This window comes from Crocodylus porosus, unplaced genomic scaffold, assembly GCF_001723895.1.
Source record: "Crocodylus porosus isolate Cpor-Errol unplaced genomic scaffold, CroPor_comp1, whole genome shotgun sequence".
In the NCBI taxonomy this organism is placed as follows: Eukaryota; Metazoa; Chordata; order Crocodylia; family Crocodylidae; genus Crocodylus; species Crocodylus porosus.
Window position 1 is genome coordinate 3,856,832 of NW_017728918.1, and position 11,944 is coordinate 3,868,775.

Consider the following 11,944-nt stretch of genomic DNA (forward strand, 5'->3'; position numbering starts at 1 on the left):
TTCTCTTTAAGAAGAGGCTTGATGCCTACCTGGCTGGAGTCATTTGAGCCCAGTTTTTCTCCTGCCCAGGCAGGGGGTTGGACTTGAAGATCTACAAGGTCCCTTTGACCTGACTTCTATGATTCTATGAATCTGAAATGCATCATGAAACGAATTGGATTCACTACTGAATGCCCATGTGGTTTACTTGGGCTTAGAGATCATGCAGTAAGAAGTCATGTGGTAAAATAGGCCTATGCTGTGTCTTTGTCTAGGTAACCATAAGCAGGAAGTTCCTGAATGTACCGAAAACACAATACTACATTTATTCTGAGCTTCCCTATATAGAAAGACAATCTGAGAAGACTTGATCAGTACCTGTTATAGTTGGTGGGAAACTTCCAATTGTTTTAAGTGAGATTTGAATTAAGGTTGGAGGTAGAATTCATGTGGGGAAAAGGCACCTATGTTACCATGGCTGGAGCAAGTATAAGAATTTGATTCCCTCTTTACTGCTCCAAGGTTCAAAGGGAACAATCTACATGACTCTCAAGCACTGGACTAGTATTTTGTCCCTATATTGATTGTAGAGTTAACTCAGGATGGCTTATCATGACTGTCACATTCCTACTTCAGACTTTGACCCACGTCACCTTCATACAGTTGCAACCACAATGGCTGTGTCCAGGCAAGCATGGATAGTTGGTTCCCCAGGGACAACCTGGAGAATGCTGGGTAGGTTACCCTGGGTGGGGTAGGGGAGGCTGGGGCAGTACTGGGATAGCCCCACAGGATTTACATGGGGTCCTGGGTACCTCCCAAAGCTGCAGCAGCAGCAGCAATCCTATCGCTCAGAGCCTGGCTGGCAGCCAGCGTGGCTCCAGCCAGCGTGGCTCCGGCTCTGAGTGGTGCACACTGCCCTCACCTGTGCCAGTTTTTTGGGCGTTTTTTGACTCCAGAAACCCACATCCCACTCAGCTGCACTCGTCTGGCCTCAGCCAATGGGACTGGACTAGCTCATGCTAGTGGATTTTTGGTAGGTCATTACATACATCTTAAAGTTGCTTCTTAAAATTCACACTATGAATTCTGTAATAGGATGCTCTCTTTCTCTCTCTCTCCTGCATAGCTCACAATTGTTATCTGTGGCAGTGACATAAGAGCAATTCTTTCTGCAAATAGCATCCTAGTGAAGTTAGTTGTTATTTATGCAGATAGTTCTCCAGTTGAACACAAACAGCATTTGGCAGCAAGAACTTTTAATGAGAACGAAATAAAGGAATGTATAATGGCAAAATGAGTCACAGCACAAGCAAACACCTTCTCATACTCTCCATTTCTTTCCTGGCCATAAAATCTACAAATGTCATTTTAGGAATAAATGATGGGACCAAGTGATATCACAGCACAAGCTGCCAGTGTCAGCTTCTAGTTAATTGGCAGCGGAGAAGGATTTCTTGATCGTCACCTCAATTTAAATGCTGTGGAAATGAAGCACTAACAGAGCGGAAAAAGATGGGGTGAAAATACTGGGTTAGTGCAAACAGTTTCTAATGGTGAAGAAGGAACGAGGTAGACAAAAAAGCTAGGTCCAGATGGATTTGTGGGACAGCACTGAAGAACTAGCAACACCGAGGCTTTGTTAGCCTGTGTCCTTACTGCAGAATGGGCAAGTTAAAAGTCCAGGTTGAAACTAAACAAAATCTTGGCTGAAAATTAGACTTTCAACTATATCTGCTGGTGGGGTTTAACCCACTGAAATAGGTGGTTTTCTATACGGACTGAATGAAGGGGTAGAGGCAAGCTGAGGTTCAAACTAACTCTGCAATGTATGCCCTTACAGGTATAATCACAGGCATAAACTGTAGATCCCCGGAGGTTAAGTGTTTTGTTATTGATTATAACTTGACAAGGAGGTCTATTCACCATTCCTTTGTCTTCTAAAATTAGGTCCCTCACCTGGCTAGTCCTGATCTAGCACTCAAAGGACCTTAAATATAAGCTTTCATTGCTGATTAAACAAAAAAGATCCTGACAGTATGCACCACTAGGAATTTTACTTGTCACCTCTGTAGGGCTTCTCACGGGCAAGTGGTGCCTCCCGAGTCTGGGGGAACACCAGATCGCTGATGGGGGAGGTCCCCCCCTCCCCCAGTGACCAATTGCTGAGCCAGCAGTGAAACCAGAGGTGCACTTCCAGTTTCGTGGCTGGCACTTCCAGGGGGTGCACAGCCAGTCTCGGGGGGTGGACATGTACCATGTGCACCCTCTACCCATTGCCAATGGGGCTTCTCAACACTAGCACAGCTGCTTCCATAACTATGCCAGAAAATGTATGGTGGCTGAGCCCCCCAGCAGACATGAGCCCCCCAGCAGAGACATGGAGTACAGTGGCAGCAAGTTTCTTTCCTTGTTTACCCTGCTTCCCAAGGTAATAAAAGCTAGGTTGGAAAAAATGCTCTTCTGTTGGAATAGCTACTTCCAGGTGGGAGGAGGGGTTTCATTTCATAATCTCGAGCTAACACAGTAAAGCCAACAAACCTCTGTAGTGTCAACCAGACCTAAGGCCTAGGTGTAATTCCTTCTGCTTCCCAAGAGGTTTTGGAAGCAAGTGCCTAATCTCTACACAGTAGTTCTTTCTCAATTCTTTTTCCTGGGTCTAAACCTCATTGTAATGAACCCTGTTTATAACAAAACCCCACTTTTAACAATCCCAACAAGAGGAACAGATTGAGTAATCCTAAATTGACTCACCCTATTATAGCAGACACCTTCTGTTAATAAACTTTTCTCCCAGTCCCATGGGAGCTTGCAATATTGAGACTGTACTGAATTTCATGCAAATCCGTACAACTTCAACACGTGCTATTGAAGAAGCAACACTTTAAAACATGCTTAGCTTGGTGGGTGAAGCATTTTCATGGGAGCTATGGGCTCAAATCCATGCAAATCTATACTTTTAACTGCTGAGTTATGGTGAGTTATGGGGGTGGGGGGCATAATACCAGCATCAAATTTATGTGATTCAATCCCTAGGGCTAGGTACAAACATTCAAAAAGCCCAAGGTTGAATCAGTCTAAGTTACGTGGTTTTCTTTAAGTGGCATAGTTTAGTTTAGTAGTGAACAGAACACACGTTCGTCCTTTGGTGAGGGGGACAAATGTTAGACTGGCTTCCACCATTTTTACACCCATCTATATGTGCTGAACTTGTTCTGTTACAGCTATAGACTGGTTTCTGGTCACTTATATAGGCAATAGTGTAATGTCTGTACCTGGTCTAAGTCTCCTTTATGAGACTAGAGGTTGGATACTTGACTTCAGAGAGGCTAAAGTTAAGCATGTGCTTACATGTTTCAGGATTGTGGCCTTAAATAGGAATTAATCAAATGTTCTATTGCATTGCTTCTTTTGTCCGTACCTGAGTAGAGTGACCGTTCCTTGGGTTTTTTTCTTCTTGCTGGCCCACTGCCATACTTGCAGTCTTTCACCTTATGCCTGTGTGACAGTCAACCATGAATTTATATCATCTGTCACGAACAGATTCTCACCACCGTTCGCAGCTAAAATAACAGGAAAAAAAAGACAGTTCACAAAATGTATACAGAAAAGTGTCAGGTAAGATTCAGGGATCTCAGAACAGACAGAGCCTTTGTTTCACAGGCAGAATGACTATTTGGCTCAGTGCCCACACTGAAGTGAATGGCAGAGTGGCTTCATTATGCTCTAATATTGCTACAAGTCAGTACCTCTGGGAATGAAATTATAGAGATGGGTAAGTTCTCCCTTTCTATTATTTTTTAATCACTAAAAGTCGCCATTGTTTGACGGTTCAGCAACTTCTTTTAATCATTATCACTATGCAAAAGCCTTGTCCTGAAATTCCAAATTACACTCCCCCAGAAGAATAAGTTCACTAAGGGTAGACTCCCAACTTAGTTAACTCCTAACTTAGATTAGATTTGAGGGTCCTGCTATAATTTCTAGAATATTAATTCCCATTCTCAGATAAAACTTTGCTGAGGTATAAGCTTAGACCCATGTTGTGCAGGAGTTACAAATGCCCATATTTTAACATTCGATAAATATTTGACATTGGGATGTGGGACATTCAGATCAACTTTGATTACATGTTTGTACAAGCTTTGTACACTTACTAAACTCTTAATAGTTTTAATCCAATTTTGTGTAGATAGTTGTTCCACCAAAGTGATTCTTTCTCACTGGTATTAGTTTTAGTTAATCTGAGTAAAGTAGGCCAAGAACTACTTAGGCATGGAGGGCCAATTTTTTTAGCTGGTGTAAATTGTTGTTCTTCCATGCCAGTGAAGTGATGATTGGGCTGGAAGATGGTATGAAGAAAGTAGTGTGATCAAACCAAGCCTTGCCCTGGATTATTCTTTCCAACTTAGAAGCAGAATTAGATTAACCACATGTACACAATATATATTCCATTACATTTCTGGAACATTTAAGTAGCTACAATTAATTTGGCTTTACTTGGCTTGCAGTGTCATTTCACCTGCATGCTAAGAATCGGCCCAAAGGCTGTACTCTACTTGCAACCCAGATACATCCTAGTTTGAGGGCTTAACTGGACAGGAGCATTTCCTAGACCACGGGTAGCCAACCTGTAGCTTGTATGCCACAAGTGGCACAGGCAGCCTTTGTTTGTGGTACGTGGCAGGTCAGGGAGGAGACAGTCAGCACAGCAGCATAAAGGGAAGGAAGCAGAAAGCAGAGCAGAAAAGCAAGAAGGAAGCCTAGGGCAAAGAGCAGAAAGCAGAATGGCAGACCAGGCAGTGAAAGGGGATCTGAGGGGCACTTGAGCAGGATGCAGGGCTTGTGGTGGGCCAGTAGGGGGAGCTCATGCATTGAGCCTCCCACCTCACTATGCCCATCCACTTTCTGGACTCCACATGTCTCTCCAGGGGCGCCTAAGTCCTAGCAGACCCCTTTCAAGCCCCACCACAAAGTCCGGGGGTAACGTAAGCCCTCCCAAGGGAGGACCCTCTTAAGCTCTGTGTCCTCAGGGAAACACAGGCCTAATAGTCCAATGGGTACTCGATCCAGTACAAGCCTTTGGGGCACTTCCCCAAGTTGGGGGCCAAAAATAGTCTCCCTTAGTCCGCAGACCCAAGGGGCCTCTTAGGCATAATTTAGACCCACCCCTCAATAAGTCTCCTACACCAGTCACAAAGGAGAAATTTATTGATTATAGGGGGTAGGGTGAAAATAAGGTACAAGATAGAGCAATATCATAGAAATCCCATAGAGCAGAACAGTGTGGCTGAGGTAGCCTTTTGATCACGCATCTGAGCTACTGCCAGCTAGATAGCTAACCAGATCTTGAGTAGCTTACTCACAAGCATCATCCAGAAGCTGTTGGAGATTCCCTCTGAAGGCAGGCTGTTCCTAGCTTATGAGTTATGGAGTTTCAGATGGTAACACTCCTCTCTATGTCTGAGTCCCCCACGTAGCTGGTGCCCCCTCCTCCTGGGCAGTCTTAACTTATAGAGCCTCTGTAACCTCGTTCAACTGGTCCAGTGGAGGCCAGCACCTGTTAGCTGTTGGCCAACCAATTTGAAATACATCATTAATTTTTCATTGGATAACGGGCAGACTCTAGCCCACCAGGTAGAAGCCCCCCACCCAGGTACATGATACCAGTCACGTAGGCAGAGGGAGCAGGCTTCCCCCCTCCCTCAGGAAAGTATCCATCTCAGGTTACCTAAAGAAATAGGGTAAAAGTGTCTCCTCTGCTGGGCCCATCTTAATCAAATTGTCACAGAGCAGAGTTTTTGGGGAGAAAAAAAGGTGGCTTCCTGCCACAGGGCTAATTTGTGGCATGCCTGCCAAAAAAGGTTGGGTTGACACCTGCTATCCTAGGCTTTGTTCCTGGATGAGTTGATCCACTTTAGCAGGAACATAGCTGTATGTTTCTGAAAGCCGCTTGTATAACAGACTGAGGTTGTGGAAAGTTGTAACTGTTTTCAAAGGGAAGGAGGCATTGCCACTGAATAGCATCAGAAAATGCATAATTGTCAGTGTGAATGAAACAGGTCTCAGCAACCCACCAAGCCCAGGAAGGCTTCCTTGACCAATACGTATAAGAAAGTAGCTTGAGAAGCATCAGGTCATTGTCCCCAGGAAAAGTACAGAAAAATGGAGGCAGCCTTAGTAAGAGATCAAAACAGGGGAAGAGCAACTGGGAAACATATGACCTACTCTTAAGGATGGTGATGAGAGGCTGTGACCTTGGGTACATCATATCAGCACTCTGTCCCTCAAGTTCCACTTCTGTGAGATGGAGATGCTAATGCTTTCTCAAGCATTTTCAGATTTTCACAGATTAAATATTCTTTAGAACAGGGACTCAAACTTCCAGGTTGCTGCTCAAGCCATGACATTTTGGAAACACTCCTGCTCTCTCTCTGACATAAGTATTGCATACAAAGTGTGATAGTTCCATAAGGAGATGCTTTTCCAGCCCTCCTCTTGAAACTGGTCCACTGGGAAGTCATGAGATGGAGTTATGCAGGGCCAAAAGAAAGCAAACATAGTTGAGGGGGTGTGGTTTGGTGACAAGGAGTCTGCATCTGCATCAAAGGGGCCTTTGTGTTCCAGTCTGGGACCTTGCTTCCAACAGGGCAGAGCACTTAGTGCTTTCTATCCACTTAATCCAATGAAAAATAAATCCAAGGTGCAGTGTCTCAAGTTCAAGAGGAGGAGTAGAAAGGGACCTGGTTAAGATGGGATGTCAGGTCCAAAACTCCTTTGGGTGACAGTAGCCTGGCACCCACATCTCCATCTTCCTCAGTGAATACCCAGACTACTGGCCTACGGGGCCTCCTCCTCTGATGTCTCACACCTGCCACTCATGGGTTCTCACTCAGCTACAATTTCAGGACTTAGTCCATCTTATGCATGTTGCTGAGCAATCATAAGGCACCATGTTCCTGCTCAGCCAGATGGTGGCCCTACTGAGCATGCTCACACAGTATGTGCATGTAGAACTGTATTAAAAACTGCGTAAGTGCCTCAAGAGAACTGCCATCTAGAGAACTGCCATTGAGGTCCGTACATTGAAACAGGGTTTTGTACCATGTGCAGTGCATATTGGAAAAATCTGTGCCTGAACCTTGGTGCAATTTTGTCTTGTTCTTACCTTTGTCATTCCTTACCCTTTCAACCATTCTACAATGTAAGAGCCAACCACCATTTAGCACATTTTAAAATAATCAACTATCTTTGCTGATAAATATTGGTAAAATTTACTTAGGCTCATTCCTTGCCCCTACCCTCCCTTGGGGCCAAACCACTAGGCCAGACTGCCTATGAGCCAGTCCATTACACTTACAAACCTCTAAATATGGATCTATTAAATAAAGGCCAAATTAGTTTTACAACCATAGGGCACATCCAGCTGAGCCCGTACATGCCTCTTGCCATGTCTCAGAGCAGTGTGAAATACTGCAAGAGGCATGCTGGGAACAAAAAAATGTTCCTCGCACTAGGGTTGTGCAAAGCTTTGGTCCCTGATTCAGTTCAGTGGAGATTTAACTCACTTTAGTGGCCAAATCTCTGAATCTGAATCGAATCAGGAGACCCTTTAATCTCTCCGAATCAAATCATAGTTTCATAGTTTCATAGTTTCTAGGGTCGGAAGGGACCTGAGCAGATCATCTAGTCCGACCCCCTGCCATGGCAGGAAAGAGTACTGGGGTCAAACGACCCCAGCAAGATGTTTATCCAATCTCCTCTTAAACACCCCCAGGGTAGGGGCCAGCACCACTTCTCTTGGAAGTTGGTTCCAGACCTTAGCCGCCCTGACTGTGAAGTAGCGCCTCCTGATAGCTAACCTAAACCTACCCTCTGCCAGCTTGTGACCATTATTCCTGGTCACGCCTGGCGGTGCTCGGGGGAACAGGGACTCCCCCAATGCCTGCTGGTCCCCTCTGACTAGTTTGTAATAGGCCACAAGATCCCCCTTCAGCCTTTTCTTTTGGAGGCTGAACAGGTTCAGGTCCCGTAGCCTCTCCTCGTAGGGCCTGCCCTGCTGTCCCCTGATCATGCGAGTGGCCTCCTCTGGACCCTCTCCATGCTGTCGACATCCCTCTTGAAGTGTGGCACCCAGAACTGGACGTAGTACTCCAGCTGCGGCCTGACCAGTGCTGCATAGAGGGGGAGGATCACCTCCTTGGACCTGCTTGAGATGCATCTGTGGATGCATGCCAAGGTGCGGTTGGCCTTCCTGACTGCCTCTCCACACTGCCGGCCCATGTTCATCTTGGAGTCAATGATGACCCCAAGATGATGATCATGATCAGACCATGCCAAATCAATTCGGAGAGATTCAGAAAGATTTGGAGATTCAGACATAGACACAGCATTAAATGTTTTTTCTACATACCTAGAGGTATGAGGGGGCTCATGAGTGCTGCGATGCTGGGGTAGATGGAGCATCCCACAGGAGCTCAGGGCAGGGGAGGTCCCCAGCACACTCGGTGGCAGACCCAGAAATAGACCAGAAGCACTTCCAGTCCACTTCTGGGTCTGCTGGCTTGGCAACTGGAGCCTCCTGGGTCTGGGAGGGGGCACCTGGGGTCCCCCACAGCTTATTGCCAAGCCATGGGGTGCAGGGGGGCCCATCCCACTTCCAGTTCACTTCCAGGTTTGCTGCCAAGCATGCAGTGGCCCACCCCACCTCCGTGCTCCTGTGGAATGCTCCATCAACCCCGGCATTGCTGTGGTCATGAGCTGCGCTTGTACCTTGAGGTATATAGAAAAAGCATTTAAAGCCGTGTCTGTGGCCAGATCACTGATTCTCCAAATCAGCACTGAATCTTCAGATTCAGATTTGGCCGAATCAAATCAGGGACAATGATCCGAATCAACAAATTGAATCACTGTCTCCAATTTGGGTCTAATCTGAATTGAATACGAACTGTTTTACATACCCCTATCCTGCACTGCATATTTGCATATTTGCAGTGTGGGCTCAACATATGATACCAGGATATTCAAGCATCCAACCCCCCCCCCCAAAAGAAAACGGAAAAAAAGCAGGGCAGGGCATGGTCCTGGGCAACCAGAGACTTGGATCCTACTGAGAGATGCTCTGGTAGTTGGCCAGAGCATTTCTATGCCTGCCCCTTGCCCTGATGCTGTAGCAGGCTGCCTGCTCATAGAGGGCAAGCAGCGATGCAGACTGCAGTGACCTAGACCCAGACTCCATTCCAGGTAAGTAAAAAGTGGAGAGGCCTGGAGGGGAGGTGTCTATGAGGGAGTAGGGGACCATGGGGGAGCAGAGCATGCCCCACCATGGCTCACAGCCTCCTTCCCTCAGCCCCGCCCCCGGCCCACAGCTCACCAGCAGCAGCAGCTTTTTGTACAGCCTCTAGACCCCCCTGGATGCAGATCAGGGAGGAGCTGGGCAAGGTTATTTTGCCCCAAGTGGCACAACTTGCCCTACACCAAAATGCATTCTGGCCATGTGCGCTGAGGCAAAAATGTCCCACTCAAATTTGTGCCACTCCTATTTGAGCTGCTGCACACGCACGTGCCTGCATGTGTGGACGTGCCCCACAAATCCTCTCTCTTTCCTGGAGAGCCAAAGGACTTATTAAGTGTCCCTATAATATAATAGAAATGTTAACCCACAATAAAGTGTGTGCACTGGGGAAAATATCCAAATAAAGCCCTATCAGGATCATGCCATGCCACAGGGGGCTCTGGCCTCAGCGGGCCCTGAGCACTCCATGGCTGCTGCTTCTGCAGGGGTGAGTTGTGGGCCCTGCAGGGTGAGGGCTGGGACCCTGTGGGGGACCCATACAACTTGACCAGCCCAGGCAACATTTTTTTTTCTCAGCGTGCCTCTTGTTTGCAGCATGCAAAAAGCACGTGCATGCTCATCTGGACGTGCCCATAGAGTCCTTGTATATGATCATCCAGTTCACAAAATATAAAACAGGCTCCTATGAGCCACCTTTAAATGTTGGGCTCCTACCCTTAAAGAGAATGAAAGACACTTCATAAATTCTGTTATTAGATATGTTCTTAAATGGTGCAATGCAATCATTAAATCAATGTCAGGCTCTGGTTGGGACTGAAAAGACATCATCCATAAATTGTCCATATAAATTTCCACCAATTTTCTTCAGGGTTAAAATTTGGGATCTTGTATATTTATCATCGTGAAGATCACATTTTATTTGCATTATAGTAATAACTATACAATCAAGCTATAATTGGGATTCTACCTTCTAAATGCCAATACAGACATGAAGTACAAAAGCCAGCCCTTCCTCAAAGAGCTCACAATCTAGGTTTGTGATGCAGCAGGTGGATGAAATGAACAGAGAAGTAAGAGTAAATTGCAATTTAATAGCAGTTTGGTGTTTACTCAAGCTTTAAATCTCTTTATTGTTGTAGATGCGACACAGAAAATCCAGCCTGTGTTGCAAGAGGTGCTGGTGTTGATTCCATCGGTGAATTCTTCCCTTTGAACCAGATCCAAATCAGGATATGTAGCAAGAGAAGAGGTGTGGCTGGGAGGGTGCCTCTACGTGGGTTTATTTTCCCATCTCACAGGGGTATGCACTGGAAGGTAATGTTGACCTTGGCAGAAGAAATGCTTGGGGAACTTGTACTACAAAACCACCTTGATGAGACTAGGGATGGCCCAAAATGGATAGAGATGTGGCCTCAACACAGATCTTGTGGAAGTCATGCTTCTTTAAGAAACATGAAGTCATCTGAAGTGTGCCTCTAAAAAGCAAGCTCTCCTGCTTGCTCCCTCTGCTTGCTAAAAAATGCTATAAGTCTTAGGACCGCTATCCTGATCGTGCTGCTGAGAGTGGGCTCTAAGCATACTCAGCGCTGCTCCAATAGCAAACACATATTTTTACAGCATGCAGCTTGTGTAGTGGAGGAGCAAATAAGCAGAGCTTCTTTCTATTCTTTTAGATCATTAAAAACACAGCCGCAGAACAAGCCCCAGGTAAGGATTTCTCAGCCTTCCCTTATCCACTGGAGGGGCAAGGGAGTTCCTGGTAGACCTCAGCCTGCTCACATGGTTGGAGGGCCATGTGCCTGCTTGTTCTAGGTCATTGCCTCCCCTGACTTCCTGAAAACATCTAAGCTCTAGGTTCATGAATTTCCCATATATGTTCCACTCTCACCGTTATTCCCTGCCAACAAATGGATTATGCATCTGGAGTCCTCCTCCTCCCAACAAAGTAGAGTGATGCTACCTCTGCAAAAGCCATTTGGCCTCAGTAAAGCAGAGCCGTTAAGCACATACTTAACCTGAAGCATATGAGCAGGTGCAGGACTACCCACATACGAAATGTTAGGCATGCCATGCTGAATCACTGTCTTTATGGAAGTACAAAAATGTGCAAAAATGAAGTTTATTTCCTACCTATGGGGACTTTTCACCATCTTGTACTTTTCCCAGAACCTGACAAAGGGACTTTGATCCAGAAAGCTTGCAGAAAAGGACAAGGCTCTTGCAATTTTCCAGTTGGTCTAATGAAAGGTAATATTTTGGAACCAAGAGTTGTAGTTGCATTATTTACCCCTAATCAATATGAATTATTTACCCCAATCAGATCTTTACCTTTTTCTCTGGGTCATTTGCTTTTGCCTAGGATATCATATCACCTCTTTAAAATGTAACTAATTGCTATAATGTTTTCAAATATTTGTGATACTGTTTGCCTTGTGGAGTACAGCAATGAAAGCACGATAAGAAAGGGATTAGGCTCTGTTGAAACAGATCAAACATTGTGTTTAATTTGTGAGGTTCTGACAAAGAAAAATGACCTTAAAAACAGAAGGCTGTTATCCAGACCTGCTGTGAGTCAGTGAGTGTCTACACATGCATAAATTTAATAGATTTCATAGATTTCATAGACATTAGGGCTGGAAGGGACCTCGGGAGATCATCGAGTCCAGCCCC